The sequence below is a fragment of the Coenobita brevimanus genome, chromosome 13, assembly GCF_032717465.1.
Source record: "Coenobita brevimanus isolate Jiangsu-jjx chromosome 13, ASM3271746v2, whole genome shotgun sequence".
Classification (NCBI taxonomy): domain Eukaryota; kingdom Metazoa; phylum Arthropoda; class Malacostraca; order Decapoda; family Coenobitidae; genus Coenobita; species Coenobita brevimanus.
In genome coordinates, this window is record NC_136966.1 from 34,340,440 (window position 1) to 34,360,712 (window position 20,273).

A 20,273-nucleotide genomic window follows, 5' to 3' on the forward strand; every position below is an offset into this window, starting at 1 on the left:
AAGGCCTTGAAGTCAGCAAGATGAAACATACGTCCTCTCACTTCGGTAGATGAGACTACACTGATAACGCAGTTGCCAGACCAGCTAGCCTAGAGGCCTGCTTTAGGGGTTATTCAGAGTTACCAATATTACTTCTTGAAACAGCTAAGTCTAGCACTGATATGATTGGCAGGAAATCTAGACAATACATTATAAATTTGGTAGTTCCAGGTGAATGTAAATATCATTTAGGGTTCTCCCTTCCTCCTTACAGGTATATTTATTACGAAAATAGATTAGAGGCCTACTTAGGAGATATATAATCAGAGCTACCAATGTTATATCTTGAAACAGCTTTGTCTAGCACTGATATGATTGGCAGGAAATCTAGACAATACATTATAAATTAGGTAGTTCCAGGTGAATGTAAATATCACTTAGGGTTCTCCCTTCCCTCCTTACATGTATATTTATTACGAAAATAGATTATAGGGCATATTTCAAGGGGAAAAAAACAGCGAAAATTAGCGAACGAGTGCACGTGAGGTGTTGTCAGGTGATAATTAGCCAATTCCAGGTGTATGGCACTCTCACTTACCTTATTTCTTTCTTTTATATATTATTTGATATAAGAATAGGACATAGGGCTTATTTCAATGGATGAAATCAGTGAAAAATTCCAGGGAAGATTTACTTAGCGTAGCACGGCCGGGCAGGCGAGAGGATAGGGTAATGGAGGGGGGGTAGGGAGGGGAGTCAAGAACGGGGAGAAATGGCTAAATTGTCAACAATGGATGGGAGTACAGATGAGATTAGGAGTGCTGACTAGTGTTGGACATTGGCAGTACCGATAGATGATACAAGCCCCCACTTGGAAGCCCGGGTGAATTCAAAATAACACAGAATCACAAAAGCGACGCCCCGCGGTATGATCCCTTGCTCCCAAGCGTCACGAAAGTGACGCCCCGCGGTCAAGGGGTTAAGGGACAGGACTTTCTCTGTCAAATTGCCCCATAACGTAACATCGGATATATTTATCCAGGAAACCGGGATGTTGCAGGGAAGTGTGCTTAGTCCTACCTTATTTAGCGTTATGATCAATGATATTCTTTCATCAGCTCCCATCCCAAGGAATCTTAAATACACTGACGATTGTGCAATATGGCACTCGTCCCATAATGCACCATATTCGGCTGGGTGGATTGAAGCAGCCCTTGACTCCGTCCACCAATGGGCCTTGCAGTGGAGATTAAAGTTTTCTGTCCCTAAGTGTGCCGCTGTAGTCTTCACTAATCCTAACATACCTAATTTTTGCTTATCTTTAGATAATCAGGTGGTACCTTTTCAAAATTCTGTAAAGTTTTTGGGAATACATTTTGATCATCATATGAACTTCAAAATTCATGTTAATAATTTGCTTGCTCGTTGTGATAAGCCAATAAATGTCCTCAAGTACCTAGCGGGTACTACACGGGGTGCCGACAGAAAATATTAATGGTGTATAAGTCCCTTATTCGATCGAAGCTAGACTATTGGGTACAGGTGTATGGCTCAGCATCCGATGCCACACTGAAAGGATTGGATCTGTTGCAGAATAAATGTTTGTGAATGTGTTTTGGAGCTGTCCGGTGTACCCGTGTGTCTCAAATGGAAGTGGAGGCGAATGTGCCTCCCCTCCGTATTTGCCGTGATCACCTGGCTTGGTCCTATGGACTTAGAACATCGAGGAAAAGTAATATCGGCAATGTGGCTTGTACCCCCCTGCGTCAATACGACCATCTTCTGCGGGGGGTGCGTCAGCCACTTACCATTCACCTCCACTTACTAACTCAGGAATTTGGTGTGGACCTCAGTGACTGTGACAAGTTGGTGTTTAAAAATATAGCACCCTGGGAGCCACCCGGCTTTAATGTTGATGTATCATGGCCTCCAGCACCAAAGGCCAAGGCGTCGGAGGCGGAGGTCCACCACTTGTTTTGTAACATTGTCACCTGGGGTCCCACCAATTGTACACCGACGGCTCCAAATCGAGTGAATGTGTGGGTGCTAGTGTATGGTCGACTGAATGTGCCCTCAGGTATCGGTTACCAACTCATACATCTGTGTTTACCTCTCGAATTTTTTGCTATTAACCCCTACACCGCGGGCTTGTTTACCAATGACTTGCGTGTCCCGCGGGGTTATTTGGGCTCCAACAGACTCTCAAAAAATATTTGCCAAAAATCAGTTATTAGTCCTTGAATAATAAAATTACATATGCTTATGGCACATACCTTCAGCTTTCTCCTGGAATGATTGTTGAGCCTTTGTCGGTTACCGTAGGACTTGTGGAGACCTCTGAAGTAGGGTAACGAAGTCTCCACTTTACACTTCCCGACAACCCGTAATATGATTACCACAGCCAGATACAAACACTATAAACACTATTCTACAATTTTCAAGTAGTTTGGGATCAATACTAAAAAAAAAACACACTGTGAAAGCAATGGAAATTACGAGCGCGTCCGATCGTCGCACTGACACTAGTTCGCTCTTGGTACTCTGTCATTTATTATTCATAAAACCCCTCACACTTTATATTTCTATTACTATATAACACTTATATATATCTACAGTCTTTATCCATGAGTTTCCTTCAGTAGTATTAGTTTATTGTCACTGCAGGGGTTCAATTTCGTTCAGTAAAATACGTAGCATTCACTTTCTCGTCCTGTATACTAGCATTGAGAGTGAATGTCACTTTCATCTTCACTCTCATAACTCATAGCATTCAGACATGCTAGAGTGAAACACTCACTTTCATTACTCCTAGGGTAGATACTCGTATTCTTATAATACTACTCATTTACATTTCTATTTACGTTCTCTATTTTATTTACGTTATTTACATTTCTATTTTATTTACACTGTGTTATGCACTGTCACTTGAAGTAACTTATAAAACTATTTTCCATTGTTCACGTATATTTACATTCATTACTTTCACTTGCTGTTTACACATTATTTACACATTATTTACAATTCCACTTGCACTGTTTTACTCAATAGAAAGATCGTAGTCACTCTTTTATCAATTGTCAGCCCTTTACCTCTTTCTACACGAGGTTTAGTAGGGGGTAAAGGTCACAGGGCCCTTTGCATGGGGGTGAAAAAGTCCTTGAAGTCAGCAAGAAGAAACATACGTACCCTCACTTCGGAAGATGAGAGTAAACTGATAACGGAGGGCCGGGGTAGAGGCCTACATAGGGGATATTCAGAGCTACCAATGTTAGCTCTTGAAACAGCTATGTCTAGCACTGAAATGATTGGCAGGAAATCTAGACAATACATTATAAATTAGGTAGTTCCAGGTGAATGTAAATATCACTTAGGCTTCTCCCTTCCCTCCTTACATGTATATTTATTACGAAAATAGATTATACGGCATATTTCAAGGGGAAAAAAACAGCGAAAATTAGCGAACGAGTGCACGTGAGGTGTTGTCAGGTGATAATTAGCCAATTCCAGATGTATGGCACTCTCACTTACCTTATTTCTTTCTTGTATATATTATTTGGTATAAAAATAGGACATAGGGCTTATTTCAATGGATGAAATCAGTGAAAAATTCCAGGGAAGATTTACTTAGCGTAGCACGGCTGGGCAGGCGAGAGGATAGGGTAATGGAGGGGGGGGAGGGAGGGGAGTCAAGAACGGGGAGAAATGGCTAAATTGTCAACAATGGATGGGAGTACAGATGAGATTAGGAGTGCTGACTAGTGTTGGACATTGGCAGTACTGATAGATGATACAAGCCCCCACTTGGAAGCCCGGGTGAATTCAAAATAACACAGAATCACAAAAGCAACGCCCCGCAGTAAGATCCCTTGCTCCCAAGCGTCACGAAAGTGACGCCCCACGGTTAAGGGGTTAACAAAGCCATAGACTATGCTCTAAATTCTCAACATGACTCATTTGTCATATTTTCAGACTCGAAGTCAGCCCTTCAGGCAATCGCATCTTGCACTACGGACTCGAACGAGATCCAGGGTCGCATTGTTAACCCTTTAACTGCGGAGCATCACTTTTGTGATGCTTGGGAGCAAGGGATCATACCGCTGGGCGTCGCTTTTGTGATTCTGTGTCATTTTGAATTCACCCGGGCTTCCAAGGGGGGCTTGTATCATCTATCAGTACTGCCAATGTCCAACACTAGTCAGCACTCCTAATCTCATCTGTACTCCCATCCATTGTTGACAATTTAGCCATTTCTCCCCGTTCTTGACTCCCCTCCCTACCTCCCCTCCATTACCCTATCCTCTCGCCTGCCCGGCCGTGCTACGCTAAGTAAATCTTCCCTGGAATTTTTCACTGATTTCATCCATTGAAATAAGCCCTATCCCCTATTCTTATACCAAATAATATATACAAGATAGAAATAAGGTAAGTGAGAGTGCCATACACCTGGAATTGGCTAATTATCACCTGACAACACCTCACGTGCACTCGTTCGCTAATTTTCGCTGTTTATTTCCCCTTGAAATATCCTGTATAATCTATTTTCGTAATAAATATACATATAAGGAGGGAAGGGAGAAGCCTAAGTGATATTTACATTCACCTGGAACTACGTAATTTATAATGTATTGTCTAGATTTCCTGCCAATCATTTCACTGCTATATATAGCTGTTTCAAGAGGCTAACATTGGTAGTAATGAATTTCCCTAGGTAGGCCACCACCCCGGCCCACCCTTATCAGTTCACTCTCATCTTCTAACGTGGAGTTACGTCAGTTAGCTCTTGCTAGCTTCAGGGACTTTTCACCCCCATGCAAAGGGCCCTGTGACCTTTACCCCCTACTAAACCTCATGTGGAAAGAGGTAAAGGGCTGACAATTGATAAAAGAGTGTCTACGATCTTTCCATTGAGTAAAACAGTGCAAGTGGAATTGTAAATAATGTGTAATGTGTAAACAGCAAGTGAAAGTAATGAATGTAAATATACGTGAACAGTGGAAAATAGTTTTATAAGTTACTTCAAGTGACAGTGCATAACACAGTGTAAATAAAATAGAAATGTAAATAACGTAAATAAAATAGAGAACGTAAATAGAAATGTAAATGAGTAGTATTATAAGAATACGAGTATATACCCTAAGAGTAATGAAAGTGAAAGTTTCACTCTAGCATGTCTGAATACTATGTGTTATGAGAGTGAAGGTGAAAGTGACATTCACTCTCAATGCTAGTATACAGGACGAGAAAGTGAATGCTACGTATTTTACTGAAAGAAATTGAATCCCTACAGTGACCATAAACTAATACTACTGAAGGAAACTTATGGATAAAGACTTTAGATATATACAAGTGTTATATAGTAATAGAAATATAAAGTGTGAGGGGTTTTATGAATAATAAATGACAGAGTACCAAGAGCGAACTAGAGCAAGTGCGATGGTCAGACGCGCTCGTAATTTTTCATTGCTTTCAGTGTTTTTTTTTTGGAGTATGGATCCCAAACTACTTGAAAATCATAGAGTAGTGTTTATAGTTTTAATATCTGGCTGTGGTAATCATATTACGGGTTGTCGGGAAGTGTAAAGTGGAGACTTCGTTACCCAACTTCAGCAGTCTCCACAAGTCCTACGGTAACAGATGAAGGCTCAACAAACATTCCAGAAGAAAGCTGAAGGTATGTGCCATAAGTATATTTAATTTTAATATTCTAGGACTAATAACTGATTTTTGGCAAATATTTGTTGAGAGTCTGTTGGAGCCCGAATAATCCCGCAGCACACGCAAAACATTGGTAAAGATGCCCGCGGTGTAGGGGTTAATAAATTGCATTCATGCAACAAGTCATTCACACTGATCTGGGTGCCTGGTCATTGTTGCATATACTGCAATGAGCAGACTGACTTACTTGCAAAGTTGGCTGTAGAGCTCGATGAGACTTGGGACGTTCCTCGTGATCTACGGTCGAGTCTCTCTCTCAGAAAGAAATCAGTAAATCTTCTGTGGCAAGGTCAGTGGACCAGACTAAATATTCGAACATGTAATCCATGCCTGGGCGACTGGGCCACTGCCAACCGTCCCAGTCGCTTGGAAGAAAAAGTAAGAGTATTTTGTCATCAGTGGTGTGAATACCATCAGAACTTAATTTGTGGCCTAAGAAATTTATTTCCTTAAAGCAAAATTTGCATTTAGAAAGTTTAATTTTTAAACCAGCATCACTAAGCTTTTGTAAGAGTAAGTCTAATTTCCTGAGATGATCCTTAATATTCTTCGTTGCAATTATAATATCGTCAAGATAAACAAATATTCCTCGTCCTAAAATTCTGGACAATACGTAATTCATAAGACGCTGGAATGTGCCTGGGGCTGTCCTCAGTCCCATTGGCATTCTTGTATATTGATAATGGCCTCTGTTTGTTGAAAAGGCAGTGTATTTACGTGACTCCTTAGATACCGGAATCTGATAGTAGCCGTTTAGGAGATCGATGGTCGAGAATATATTATTCTCAGGACCAATATTCTGTAGAACATCGCTTAGCAATGGCATGGGAAATCTGTCTGGGATTGTGTGATTATTTAGTTTACGGTAATCTACTACCGCACGCATTTCTCCATTTTGTTTGGGCACGAAGAATAAGGGGGCATTCCACGGGGAGACTGAAGGCTCAATAATTCCAAGTTTTAACATTTCATTGACAAACTGATTTGCAAGTGTACGTTGGGAGTGTGGTATGCGGTAAGCTGGTACGAAAATTGGTGGTGTTTCTGGGTGCACATTAATCATGTGATTAATCAAGTTAGTACACCCTAATTGTTCTCCAGGCAATGCTAAGGTGTCCCTGTGTGTTTCCAGCAGGGTTAACAAATCATTTTCTTCATCAAATTCACCTGAGTGAATTAAATTCTCTTTTATTCTTTCTCTATCCGTAGATTTTATCTTACTTGTTACTCCAGCTATAACTATTTCCTTCACAAGGGCGGGACATTTTTCAATATTAACTATGCAAGTTCCCTTTTTCAACTGAATTCCCCATTCATGTGATTAATTACGAATATCTGAGTTTGCCCTTCATCGTTCGTATGACATAATGCGTTTTCTACTGACAATCCCTTTACTTTACATAATTCTTCTAAGACAAGAACAGTACTATTCCGTAATTTGCTCTTTATGGTAACCTTCATGTATGAATTAGGTGGTATAACTAAATCATTAGTGAGATGGGCTGGAAAATTTGATAAATCAGTACTGTTATCTGGGTCACTAATTCTGGAGGATGGGGTTGGTGGTGGGAGTGGATCTATACACTCATCTGTTTGTGTATGTTTGTTTAAGCCTTTAATATTACCAATTCTTTTTGGCTCTCTTGTACCAATCGGTGAGGGCTCTGAAGTTATTTCCTCTATGAATTCATTACCAAAGTCTATTCCATTCATTTGTGGGAGTATGGTTATGTTCTCAGCTCTCATGGATCTTAAGCCCAGTAACATATGAGCTTTAATTGCTAAGTTTTCAACGATATAGAAAAATGCAGAGAATGGTCTTGTAGTTTCTGTGAAACTGATATTTAATCTTATCATACCCTTCACTGTAATCTCTTGTCCATCTACTGTGTATAAATCTATATCAGCTTCATCCAGAAAAGTTACTTTCTTTTTATTTTTAAGAATTCTATTTAGTTCTTCATGTGTTATTAAGCTCACTGGAGAGCCTGTATCTAAAAATAAGGAAACGTTTTGATCCTCACATACAGCTGGTATCAAGATACACTCATTTCCCAACATGCCTCCTATGTGAAGTTTAGCCTTGTTTTTCTTTACGTTTGTTCGTTTTTTGTCATGACTTGGTCTTCCCCCGATTTGAACATAGACACAATTTTTTCTACTGTTTTGCAATCACTGGTCCAGTGCCCTTGGTATCTATGATGCCTACAGTAAGGACGAAATCCTTGTGTCTTTTGTTTGTCCTCTTTTGCCTTGATAAAGCATTCATACCTTGTGTGTCCTGGTTTTGCACAATAATGACATAGAATGGACCTATCCCTAGACTGTGACCTACGATGTGATTTCCCATAAGAAGTGTTGTTTATTGCGCGAGACCTGCTCGGGCTGCGCGAAAACTTATGAAACTGCCTGTAGGAAGGCGTCTGTGAACGAGGCCTTGTCATGTTTGGTTGTTTGGCCTGCCTGATTTCTGGTCGTGATCGATTTCGTTCTCTGTCTGGGGTCGGTGTAGATGTTTTCACAGCTGATACTGTCTCAGGTACCCTCATTCTACCAGAATGTGCATGTGTGTCGACCATACCTGCTTTACTGCACTGCATCTCTACCTCGTTCATTAAGTCTAGCAAACACATTCCTGGGATGTACGCGATCGTCTTGGCGATCTTAAGGGTCCTATCAGGTAATTTACACAAGGCAGCTACAAAACCAATGATGTCCACGACGAGGTCTGGGGACATCTTTCCATCATCTGTTATCCAATTAGAATTTTCCAAAGTAACTAATAATGTTCTCTTGATTGTGGAGACATCAGCAGTTATTTCATTGAGCACATGGTTTGTTGTGTGCTCCCTTACAAGATCTACAATTTTATGTAATTCTGGAATTATACCTGGCAAGAAGTTCATACCTCCAGAAAATTTCTTCAAAAATTCAGTTTTAAATTCATCATATGTCCTAGCACGATGGAGCTTGTCTGAGCGAAGCAAGTTGCTCGCTGGACATCTTTCCTTGCTTATGCAAGATGAAAAAATAGCAATTTTCTCTTGTTCATCTAGTATGTGGCGCTTGATGAACATTTGTTCGCACTGACTGACTAATGAAATGACATCAATGCGATCTTTGTCTGTGCCAGAGAATTTTGGGGCAGTTTTATCCTCGTGATACACAAACACGTGAGGTGTGGTTGTTAGATCAGCGGTATTTATTTCTTGATTCATTTTTACTGTTTGCTCTGTTAATTCAACTTGAACGTGTTTATCGTTGTGTGAGGGAATGGTGGAATATGTACGACCGGACCGGTGAACCCTGTTAAGTGTATTGGCATACGTGTGCCAGTCAGCGACAAAGTCCGCACTTGCTACGTCAGAGGGGATTTCCCACTCATCTGAAACTGCAGTATTTGTTTCTTGATCTGTAGTGTGTGGTGAGGTTTGTACAAAGGGTGGGTTGCCTTGGGGCTCTCTTAATTGTGAGTCTGTTGTTGTGGCAATTTGTGTGTCATCTGGTGTGTTGCCTTGGTGCTCTCTTAATTGTGAGTCTGTTGTTGTGGCAAATTGTGTGTCATCTGGTATTAACGTGGGTGGTGGCGAAAATATTCCTGTCATTAAGATATGGTGTTATGAAATACGCCTCTTGTTTATTTATATCCTAACAAAATAGATGAGTAAATGTAGTGCCACACATTTGATATTCATGTATGTATTTAGTAGTACTGTAATTTTAAGTTAGATAGGGTGTAACCTGAATATTAGTTTATAAGTTCCTACTCTAAGTAGTAATTCATATATTAATAATTACTGTAGGGCTAACTCTATTTTTATATGTATGTACCTCTGTATCTATGCAGTGGGTGATGTAATTGTAGATGTTGAGCTATGGGAATTCCTTAGTCAAGCCGAGTAATGAAAGACACATGCGAGCAGCTGATCCCCTCCCTTTGTGCGTCGTTGTTGGGCGCCGAGTTTAAACCTTAAACAGAGTAATGATGAATATACAATTCTTTCCGTAACCTAGTTGTGAAATGTTTGCTAATGTAGCTGTTAGAACACAAGTATGTAAGATTAACAGTCCAAAAGGCCTAAATAATGTCGTTGGTGAGGATTTAAAGTTCCGTTTATCTTGGCCGTCACCAGATGGCATGAGCTGCTCTCAGATTCAAATTGAAATAGTGATAGAATCAGTATCTAATTCAAGTAAGGATAAATCCCAAATTTTCCCCAATTCAATCAAAAGTCTTGTCGTCATGGGTACACTGCTAAATAAATTGTAAAGAGAATTAAAACCCCCATATTTCAAAAATACCACCTCATTTGACTTGAGCAGTGGCGTCTTTTAGTGCCCGACATGCCCCACTTGCTGCCCAGACATCGTGTGTAACAGACGTTCGTTTAGGTGAGTCGTCCACATTTCTTCTTCCTCCCCCTCTTTTTCTTTGTTTAATCCTTACTTATTATGAACTATGAGAAGTAATATTGTTGAGAGTTTAACGTAGTGACTTGCTGCCCAGACATCGTGTGTAACAGACGTTCGTTTAGTCCCCAGACACCGGCGGCGACGTCCGTGGGAGCACGCCATTATTCCCAAGTATTGCCCATAGACTTTTACACTTACACTTACAGCACTCACGAGTTATTATTACAAACCGAAGGTATTTGTTGTGTTATTAATGATTCTATCAAGGGAATTCTTTTTTTTTGTAGATAAGGAATAGAAGTATAGAAGTGATATGTTCTGTAACGGAAAGGAAAATTCAAATTCATCAACTGTTCTCTTTCTTTAAAATCAGTTTATTAGAAAAAAAATTATAATCAGGAGCGTGGAAGGGAACTTACTGATTGTGAACAATAATGTGATATTTAAGTTGTACCTCGAGGCTAAATAAGCCCGAGTGATTGAGGCTTTCCTAGTGATTGTATTTCTTTTTTTTTAATTATTCCTCGAGGCTAGACAGGCCCGAGAGATTATGTATTTCTAGTGATTATATAACATTGTCGATGGTGAAACGTGAAAAACAGTACTGATTTGATGTGAGAACCGAGAAAATTATATGAGGAGAATACCTTATATGGGTGAAAGATGAATACAAATAATCATTCTTATTGATACGAGGCTATGCCAGCCCGAACAGACAAATCATATCCGTAAAAGTGTCCCTGTCTTGAGGCCAATGTTGAGCCCAAGAGTAACGGCCAAAAAAAAAAGAAAGTAAAGTACAACGACTCCATATCTCGAGTGTATCAAATTGTTTCGTCTGGTAATAATGTTAGAGGAATGATCACCCAAAAGCCTTAGTAACATTTACAATCTTTTCCCATACTAAAAAGGGTCATGTAATAAAGAAATGATAGTTTTGTGGAAATTAACAGAATTATTAAAGTAGAGTAAAGTATATAGCATTTTCTTTTCTTTATTAATATACCTAATCAAGGAAATTATGTCCTCAAGCCAAATTCACTCCCCTTCCAATTCAAGATTCCTTCGCTGAGGGAACGACAACCACCTGAGGTATCGACTAAATCTAAACTCGGCCAAACACTACAAACGCTACCACAATTCATTCTTTTCATAAATATTTACCATCCACTATATTAAGTCGAGTACCACGTGTAAATCCATGGGTGAGTTGATCAATACCCACAACAGGTAAGAAATACATTAAGGTATTACACTGGTGAATACCGGTGATACAACTTAATCAGCATTACACTGGTGTCAACTGGTGGGATAAAGTTTCAGTATTACATAAATAAGTTGAAATAAATGATAGTGAGTATATGAGTGTATATATGGAAATAAGTTAAAAAAAAAGTTGAATATAGCTAATTTTAGCACTGAGAAGAAATGAATAAGTATAATTTTACCCACTTGATACAGATTGTAGAGGTGTGTCGATACAAAAGTCGATCTCGGAAGAAAAATACAGGTTTGATTGAAGATCTCTTGATAATTTTAGTGGTGTGTTGATGGACAATATTACTCAGGAAATTCCATGGCCTGGTGCTTGTGGTGGTTAACAGCTGTCCCAGGCAAACCTCAGCATAGAACGTCGAATTTCCAACTTAACTGTGAAAATAAATGAGTATGAGTAGGAGCTATGTGAATAATGAGTAATGAGTAGTGGGTGAGAGGTGCCTGGTGTCAGTCACACGTTGCTTGGCATGGCAGACTCGTGTTGTGATGTCATCTCAGCACATGGTGACGTCGGCTTCCCACACTGGTAGCTGTGGTGAGTAAATGAGTAGCAATGAGTAACTTGAGTGAAGATGAGTGAGTAAGATGAGTTGTGAATATGGACTTGGTATTTGCTTCGTCGTCTTGACCTCTTGACTCCTGCATCAGCAGTGGAAGTTGGTGGGATGTAGCAGAGAGAGGAGGGTGAGGTCTGGTGGTTATGAGTCATGTCTCACTCTTCGTTTGTTTGTTCCGTTTTTCTTTGTCGATGTGTTCTCGGTCCTTTTCTCTTGTGATTTACTGGTTGTTGGATGAAGACTGCCGCCACTTGTAGGTGCGTGTAGAAGATTATACAGATGACTCGTAGAGTTGTTATTTGTAGTTGATTGTAGATGGTTGTAGTTCGCTGGTTCGTCGTAGAAGTTGGAAGATTGTTTGTATCAATATATTGTTAAACTACTTGCAAGGCGTCCTGTGACCTCTTCACCTCTGCATCAGCATGATGATCGGGGAGACGGAGGGGGGGTTGGAGAGAACTGTCAGGAGCTATTTGTGAGTTGTTGGTTGTGAGAGGTATTCTTGTTTTCAATCTTGATATTTTCTAGGTATTCAATGTTGATTCGTAGATGAGGTTCGTATCCCACCGCTGCCACCAAATGTCATATAAGACTTTGTAGTTACTTGTCGTGGAGTTATATATATATTAGACTTGTGGACGAGCGGTTGTTATACTTGAGTAGCTTTGTAAGTAGATAATCTTCTTTCCCATTTGTCATGTAGTGACAGGAGAGGTAAAGAATAGTATGGGACTATTTTCATTTGTCTTGGAAATATTAACAAGTCTCTCACACAGAGCGAAGTATAAAGTAGAGTCCCACTAGCTATCTCTCTGTCTCACTCTCTCTGTCTCTCTCTCAAGTTGCTAAGCCCTTCTCCCTGCGACCTGTCTGTTCTATCGCTAGCTTCCTTCTGACTTCTCTTTCCTAAATTCTGGTGAAACAGGAGACGTATCACGTGTGTTCCTTGTGATTGGAAAGTTCTAGAGGCCTGTGTGTGAGTGTGTGTGTATGTGTGTGTATGGTCAACAAGGCTTTGTTAACCGGTGAATTGCTGACAACTAACTGCATCATCTCCTTACTGGCTGCTTAGTAATCTGTCGTCAGCTTTTCCTCAGTGTAACTTGCAAGATCATTTCCCATTCCTAGGCTCGCATAGAGCTGTCTATCTATCTATTTATCTATCTATCTATTATGATTTGTAATTATAATATGGAGTCCTAATATTGGCGCGATTTTGGCTTAATACCACCATGCTTATGCACATGAAATCATATATGGAAAAACGATTCCCACCACACTGTGACATCTGTGATGCAGTGTTATCTATCAGTCATATCATCCTGCGCTGTCGGCGATTTATTCGTGAACGCGCTTCACTTATAAATTACTGCGGTGCAGCAGACGTCCCCCTTACCCTTTCCACCATCCTGGGTGATGGGGACATTGTTATGACTGATAAATTGATGGCTTTCTTGAGAGAGACCTGACTGATCAGAAGGATGTGACATTTTTACTATATGGTTTTGTTTTTTATCGACTGTAATTATGTATGTATTGTACTATTAATTAGGGTTGACAGTTAACATTTTTTAAATAGTTCCTCCTTCCCACTGATCTATTTCTAATATTGATGTCCCCTACATTAAACCCCGTTCCTTGACTGACAGTCACAAGCTGATGAGTGCAAGTGTGCAATATAGAAAGGTATTGGGCACTTACAGTCGATGGTGGTCTGTTGGCTGAGGTACTTCACTTTTTTGTACAAATTATGTAAATACATTATACCATATTGTTCAAGTTGTGCTAATTAGGGCCGACAGCTGACGTATATGGAAATGTTCCTGACTCATCTGGTTCCCTTTCATATACTGAATACTGATGTCCCCTATAGCAGGTTGTGCCTCGACTGACAGTCACCAGGTGATAAGTGCAGTATGTAATGTAGAAAGGCATTATATATCTGCAGTCGATGGTGTTCTCTTGGTCGAGGCTTTTATACCATTAGTGTAGATCTAGCTATTTTTCTCTGTAGGATTTAGTATAGGTTAGCGATTTGTCTGTTAGGTGATTAATTTTAGGGTCTTTAGATTAGGTTTTTCTTTATAATATAAGGTCAAAGAAATAAAAACCAAGAAAAAAATAAAAAATAAATATAAAAAAATAAATAAAATAATTATTATATATACTGTATATGTATGTGTGCATGAAAGCATGTTTATATATGCATGGAAGTATGTGTGTGTATATATATATATATATATATATATATATATATATATATATATATATATATATATATATATATATATATATATACATATATATATATATATATATATATATATATATATATATATATATATATATATACAGCCTTAATGACCAGGGACTTTGGCCCCAATGGTCAATAGGCCAGAAATAAAAAAAAAAAAAACATCCTAGTGCAAAATTTTTCCAGCACCTTCCAAAAGTTCAGCATATGTCTAGATGCAGAATTTCATGAGCTTTCTTGTGGTCACCCGAATTTCGATACGGCCAATAGTAGCCGAATAAATAGCAAAAAAACTTGAAAACTCACGATTCAGTGTTATTAACATGGAGCAGGGTAGGGATTGAGGGAGTGAGGGGACAGACGGGAGGATATGGAGGAAGGACAGAAGGGGGGAGAATTGAGGCTGTGGGCTGGATTCTCCTCTTTCTGTCAACAGGGGGATGGGCGATTTTACCATACATTTATTTGTGGCTTGCGGTCTGTTAAATGCCGAGTGGCCATGCAGAAATACTACTCTCCATGACTGAGGAACTTTTGACGTTCGGTAGAGAGCTGGATGGCCGCTACTCATGGCTTGTAGTTTGTGTTCGATAGAGGTGGCGGTTGGGAATGACTCAGCCCCGTGGTCACGTGATATTGGATATTCAGTGGGGAATGTGTATGGACGTTTTGACACTGCTTGCGGGTTACAGTCATATTACTTGGGTGCTGGAAGTTCGGTGGGAGAGGTAGGACGAACACTGTACTTTGACCATTCAGTAGAGGGGCAAATGGACATTTTAACTCTGGTTGTGGGTTACAGACTACTTCCCGCTCATGGCTCGAGTCCAGTGGTCACGATACCAAATGTTTGTACATGTCGGCTGGACGGCTGAAGTTCTCAGGGACTTTTACATCTGGATAATAGCAAGTAAATTCGGATAATGGTTTAATAGAGCCAAGGTCCAGCATCTGGATAATGAACACGTCCAGATACTGAGCATCCAGATATATGAGGAACTACTGTATCTGCCACAATCCTCCCAACCAAACATATATTCTGCTGAAGATATTATGGGCTTTCCTCTTGGGTCATCATCTACTAAAGGTCCAACCACACTGTCCCCCGTGCCACAAAAAGTGAACAGGCACAGTATCAGTAAATCAGAGATTGGGACATTAAACAAAATGGAATCCATGAAATTAGACACACACAGCATGAGAATCCTCACAGATGATTACAAACTTGATACCTTAATGACTAAATTAGAAAACATTAGTTAGAATGCTATAAGTTTGAATGAGATCTATGGAAGTAAAATAATTTAGCTCCAAGAAAGCAACCACTTATTTTACTACAAAGGAAGGCAGAATGAAAGAGTTCTTGGTGTTTGATTCCCAATTTAACAGATATCTTGCAGAAACACTGTCAAATTTAGCATTGAGTCTGATAGAATAGCATGGATTGTACTTAGACTCATCAAAAGATACACCCAGAATGTAATAAATTATATACACCCACGTCTCAAAACACAGTTGAAGTTATAGAAACAACTCATGATGACATCTCCTAGATTATGGATTGGCAAAAGACCAGTTATACTATACTCATGGGAAACTTCAATGCAAAAGTTGCCAAAATGGAAACTGGAAAAGCAGGTATCAGAGGATTTGAAGCAGGAGTGAGGAATGATAGAAGTGAAATGGGGGTAAATTTTGATGAAATTATAACATAACAAGAGTCAACACATTCTTCCACAAAAGAACAGCAAAAATTGAACTGGAGAGACACAGTTGGAGAAACAATGAAAGAAATCGACTTCGTTAAAGCTATTCTATCTATCTATCTATAGCCCGACGCCCTAATCCCGCAAAGGGTGGCTGCAGACAAAACGCCTCCAAGTCACTCTGTCACCCACCATTTGACTCCCCTCCCCCCAACTCACCCCCCCCTCCCTCATATACCTCTCAACTCCATCCCTCCACCTCATCCTCGGTCTATCCCTCCCTCTCCCTCCCTTCACCTCACCTACATACACCCTCTTAGTCAGTCTTTCATTCTCCATTCTCTCCACATGTCCAAACCACCTCAGTGTATTTCTCCTAATCTTTTCAACCACATCCACATCTACCCCACAACGATCCTTCACTTCTTCATTCGTCAACCTGTCCCTCCACGTCACTCCACATGCTCCTCTCAAGTAACTCATTTCCACTGCTCTCACTCTTGACTTGTTCCCCTCTTGCAAGGTCCATGCCTCGCTTCCATACGTCAGGGTAGGGATCACAGTACCATCATGCAGTGACTTCTTAACTTCCATACTTCGTTAAAGCACAGAGTATAAAAAAAACACGAACACTATTGTCAGTTATCAACAAAGTAAACATAGCATGTGACCATAAAATGGAGGATTGCACACTTAAGATTCAATACCAGAATTAAAGAAGCAGATTAATAATAAAAAGATATGCTAATAAAAGTAAGCAAAGTAATGTTGCATTTCAATAACAAACAACAAGTGGTGCCAAGGCACAGCAATCCTGTCCCTCGCAATCATTTTAGTGCTGACATAAAAACACAACAGGATATCTAGTCAATGATGTCACATAACAGATTTTAAGTAAATCGGGTGAAAATTGATGATTTCATGCCCATTTGAAATTTTATGCCAGACCCACCTGAAATTGACCCCATTACTGCTAACTGGAGGGTGACCCTCCTGATGTAATGAGACATATTATAGGATGCAGATTTGAAAGATGTACAGATGTCAGAATAAGTTCGTTTCCCTTTCCGTGGACTAAGGTGTTTGTAACACTGCTCAATGGAGAGCTATCCCCCCCTCCTCCCTCCCTCATAGTCTCACACTCCCACCCAACCCCCCCACTTTTCTCTCCGCCTCCATAACCCCACCCGGTACCCTCCATACTCTCGCTTACAGACAGGGGTTTCTGTATGGATGTATGGATGGATAGGGGTTTCTGTACTTCAATCACCTCTATAATTACCTGTAGTCCGAACAACTAATAAAGGAATAGTACAGTATAAATCTTAAACCAAGTTCGGAAAAGGTTTACTACACTGTGTGAGAGAGAGAGAGAGAGAGAGAGAGAGAGAGAGAGAGAGAGAGAGAGTGTTAAAAGACAGGGAGTGACAGGAGGAGAGGGAAAGAGAGTGGAAAAATGAGAAATGGGAGGACAGTTAAGGAGAAAATAAGAAGGGGGGAGGCAAGGAGAGAACAATGAGAGCTAAGAAAAGAGACAGACAGTGAGAAGACGAGACAGAGAGGTGAAACGAGATACAAGCAGTGTGAAAGGGAAAGAGATAAGGGAGATGTGAATAGAAAGGCTGGGAGACAGGGAAGTAGAGACAAAGGGGAGACAGCTGAGAGAAAATGGTAATGGAGCAAACATATTAAAATGCAGTATAGTGCCCCCGGAGGCACCCAGACACCCCCACAAGGAGCCCACAGAGGAGCAATGACAGTGGGTGGGACTCGGAGCGACAACGGCATAAGTCCGCCCGGGCTGTGCGCCCCTATGACCCTGAACTCGCCCGCCACCAGCATAGCAGGAATACTAAACTACCTTCTGGGCGAGCCTTCCCCAAACAGCTTCGGGGTGGAGCTGACCATCTAGCTCCTGCCAGCACCCCTGAGACGGCCTTAGCCGCTCACCCCTCGCTAAGGAGAAGGCCTGTAGCTGCTCTGAGGGCAATAAGGAGACAGCCTGTAGCCGCTCCCGCCTTCATCAGGAGACGGCCTGTAGTTGCTCCTGCCTTCGTCAGGAGACGGCCTGTAGCCACTCCAAAAGTGCCTTCCCTGAGACGGCCTGTAGCCACTCACCCCTCCTGAAGGAGACGGCCTGTAGCCGCTCCGAAGGTGCCTTCCCTGAGGTGGCCTGTAGCCGCTCACCCCTCCTGAAGGAGACGGCCTGTAGCTGCTCTGAAGGTATTAAGGGGACGGCCTGTAGCCACTCCTGCCTTCGTCAGGAGATGGCCTGTAGCCGCTCCGAAGGTGTCCTCCCTGAGACGGCCTGTAGCTGCTCAACTCTCCTGAAGGAGACGGCCTGTAACCGCTCTGAGGGGAACCAGGAAATGGTCTGTAGTCGCTCCCGCCTTCATCAGGAGACGGCCTGTAGCCTCTCCGAAGGTGCCTTTGGGTCTGCTGGCAGCTGCTCACTCCCCCGGCCATGGCCAGTAGCCGGGCCTTGGTGACGGCCTGTAGCCACCCCCCCAGGAAACCACGGCCAGTAGCCTGGCCCTACGGCAGGAGACGGCCAGTAGCCACTCCTCCATCTGAAGCTGATGCCTGTTCCCCGACCCAAGACCCAGAGGGAGCCTCGGGCCTAGAGGAGTACTGGAGAGGCCCCTTTGTCTTCCTGGAGACAAAAGCCCTCGGGAACCCCAGACCACCCCCAGGACTCCCGGGAGGGAACTCCCCAAACCTCAATGTTGGAGATCTTTGTCATCCATCAGGAGCCTGAACAAAAGATTCAGGCAGTTATTCAGCCCCAGCCCTGAGGGCTACACTCCTGTCCCCAGCCCTGAGAGCATGGGACCCTTCGCCACCCACAGCCCCGGACGAGAACGGACGCCCCTGCGCATGATCCCGTGGCCTCTGGATATAGAGGCCCCTGGTGGTGCCCTATCTCAGCAGGCACACCCCACTCACCAACTACTCCATCCACCTTCACATTCTCTCCTTTACCATTCATACCACCGATCAAAATAATAATAATAATAATAATAATAATAATAAAAATAATAATAATAATGATAATAATAATAGTAATAATAAGAAGACACCCGATATGTGGCATCTACTATCGAAACAGGCTCTCTCCTTCCCCTGTTTTGTTGCTTTCCTCTCCCTTCCGTTTCGGTGCCTCCCTCTCTCCATCTCCTCCCCTCTCCCTAACACTGGTGGATGAGAGCTGCGCCCTCTATGAGCTATTTTTAGAAACATGTGCCTGGCAGAGACTGTTGGCGAACTTTTGCTCGTGGGTGTAGTCAGAAATTCCAGTTACATACAAAATCGAGTTAAGACTCGTCCCAGGAATGGAACTCTGACATAACCCGGGACCTTACTTTTTATATAACCAAAGTCATACTTAATCTCATTGGCACTGACAAGCAGTTATGATATCACCACCGCTATACAATTGCACGAAAAAAAAAACCTCATCAGGCACTCATATTATCATCACCGTCATAAGATCACACAGTAGAAACACCTACAGATAGTCATAATGTGACAAGGTAAAAAAATCAAAATATCATCAAGAAGTCATATTACCAACATCGTCATAAGATTACACACTACAAACGACTTCATGCACTCATCACATAGTAGAAACAATTTATGCAGCCATAATAACAAAAGATCAAACAATAAAAACAAAATCAGCCAGTCATAACAACACCACCGTTGTCAGATCACACGTTAGAAACAACTTTAGGCAGGCATACAACCACCAGTGTCAAAAGAACAAACATTACCCAGAAAGCACACAGAGAATGCATACCCCCACCAACACTAAAATCTAAGCTTAGCGCTGAGTAGCCACACATACTGTAGAACCAGTCAGAAACACGACTTTCCAAATTCCTATTACATCACCAATTACATAATTTTTACCAAATTGTAAAAAAAAAATACTAGTATACATATTGTATTATCAAAAACATCAACACACTTTTAGAAATCTTATGATCATACCTCATTTTAGATAAAAATATCTGGAGACAATAAAGCAACAAGTACATGCTTCAGATGCGGTTTCCTAACTACAATGAGACAGGACCCTCAATCCTTACTCTGGGCTGCTGTTTGAACGTGAACTAACTAGGCATGCGCATCTATAACTCTCTATCTGTCTGTCTGTCATAGTAGTAGTAGTAGTAGTAGTAGTTGTAGTAGTAGTAGTAGTAGCAGTAGTAGTAGTAGCAGTAGTAGTAGTAGTTGAGAATCGCCTCCCCATTGTGGGGAGGGCACGAGCAGAAGAGAGCCAGTCACGGTAGATGTTCTTGCTTATAGCGGGCTACAATCTAGCGAGGAGGCGGGTAGGCGGTGACCACACCCAAAAGCATAGAAGCA

The 20,273-nt window shown here is 41.3% G+C and overlaps 1 pseudogene; it reads left to right on the forward strand.

The window, feature by feature from the left end:
- LOC145415418 (uncharacterized) overlaps positions 1-18,660 on the forward strand; it is a 32,584-nt pseudogene extending 13,924 nt beyond the window's left edge.
- Positions 18,661-20,273: the final 1,613 nt, after the last annotated feature.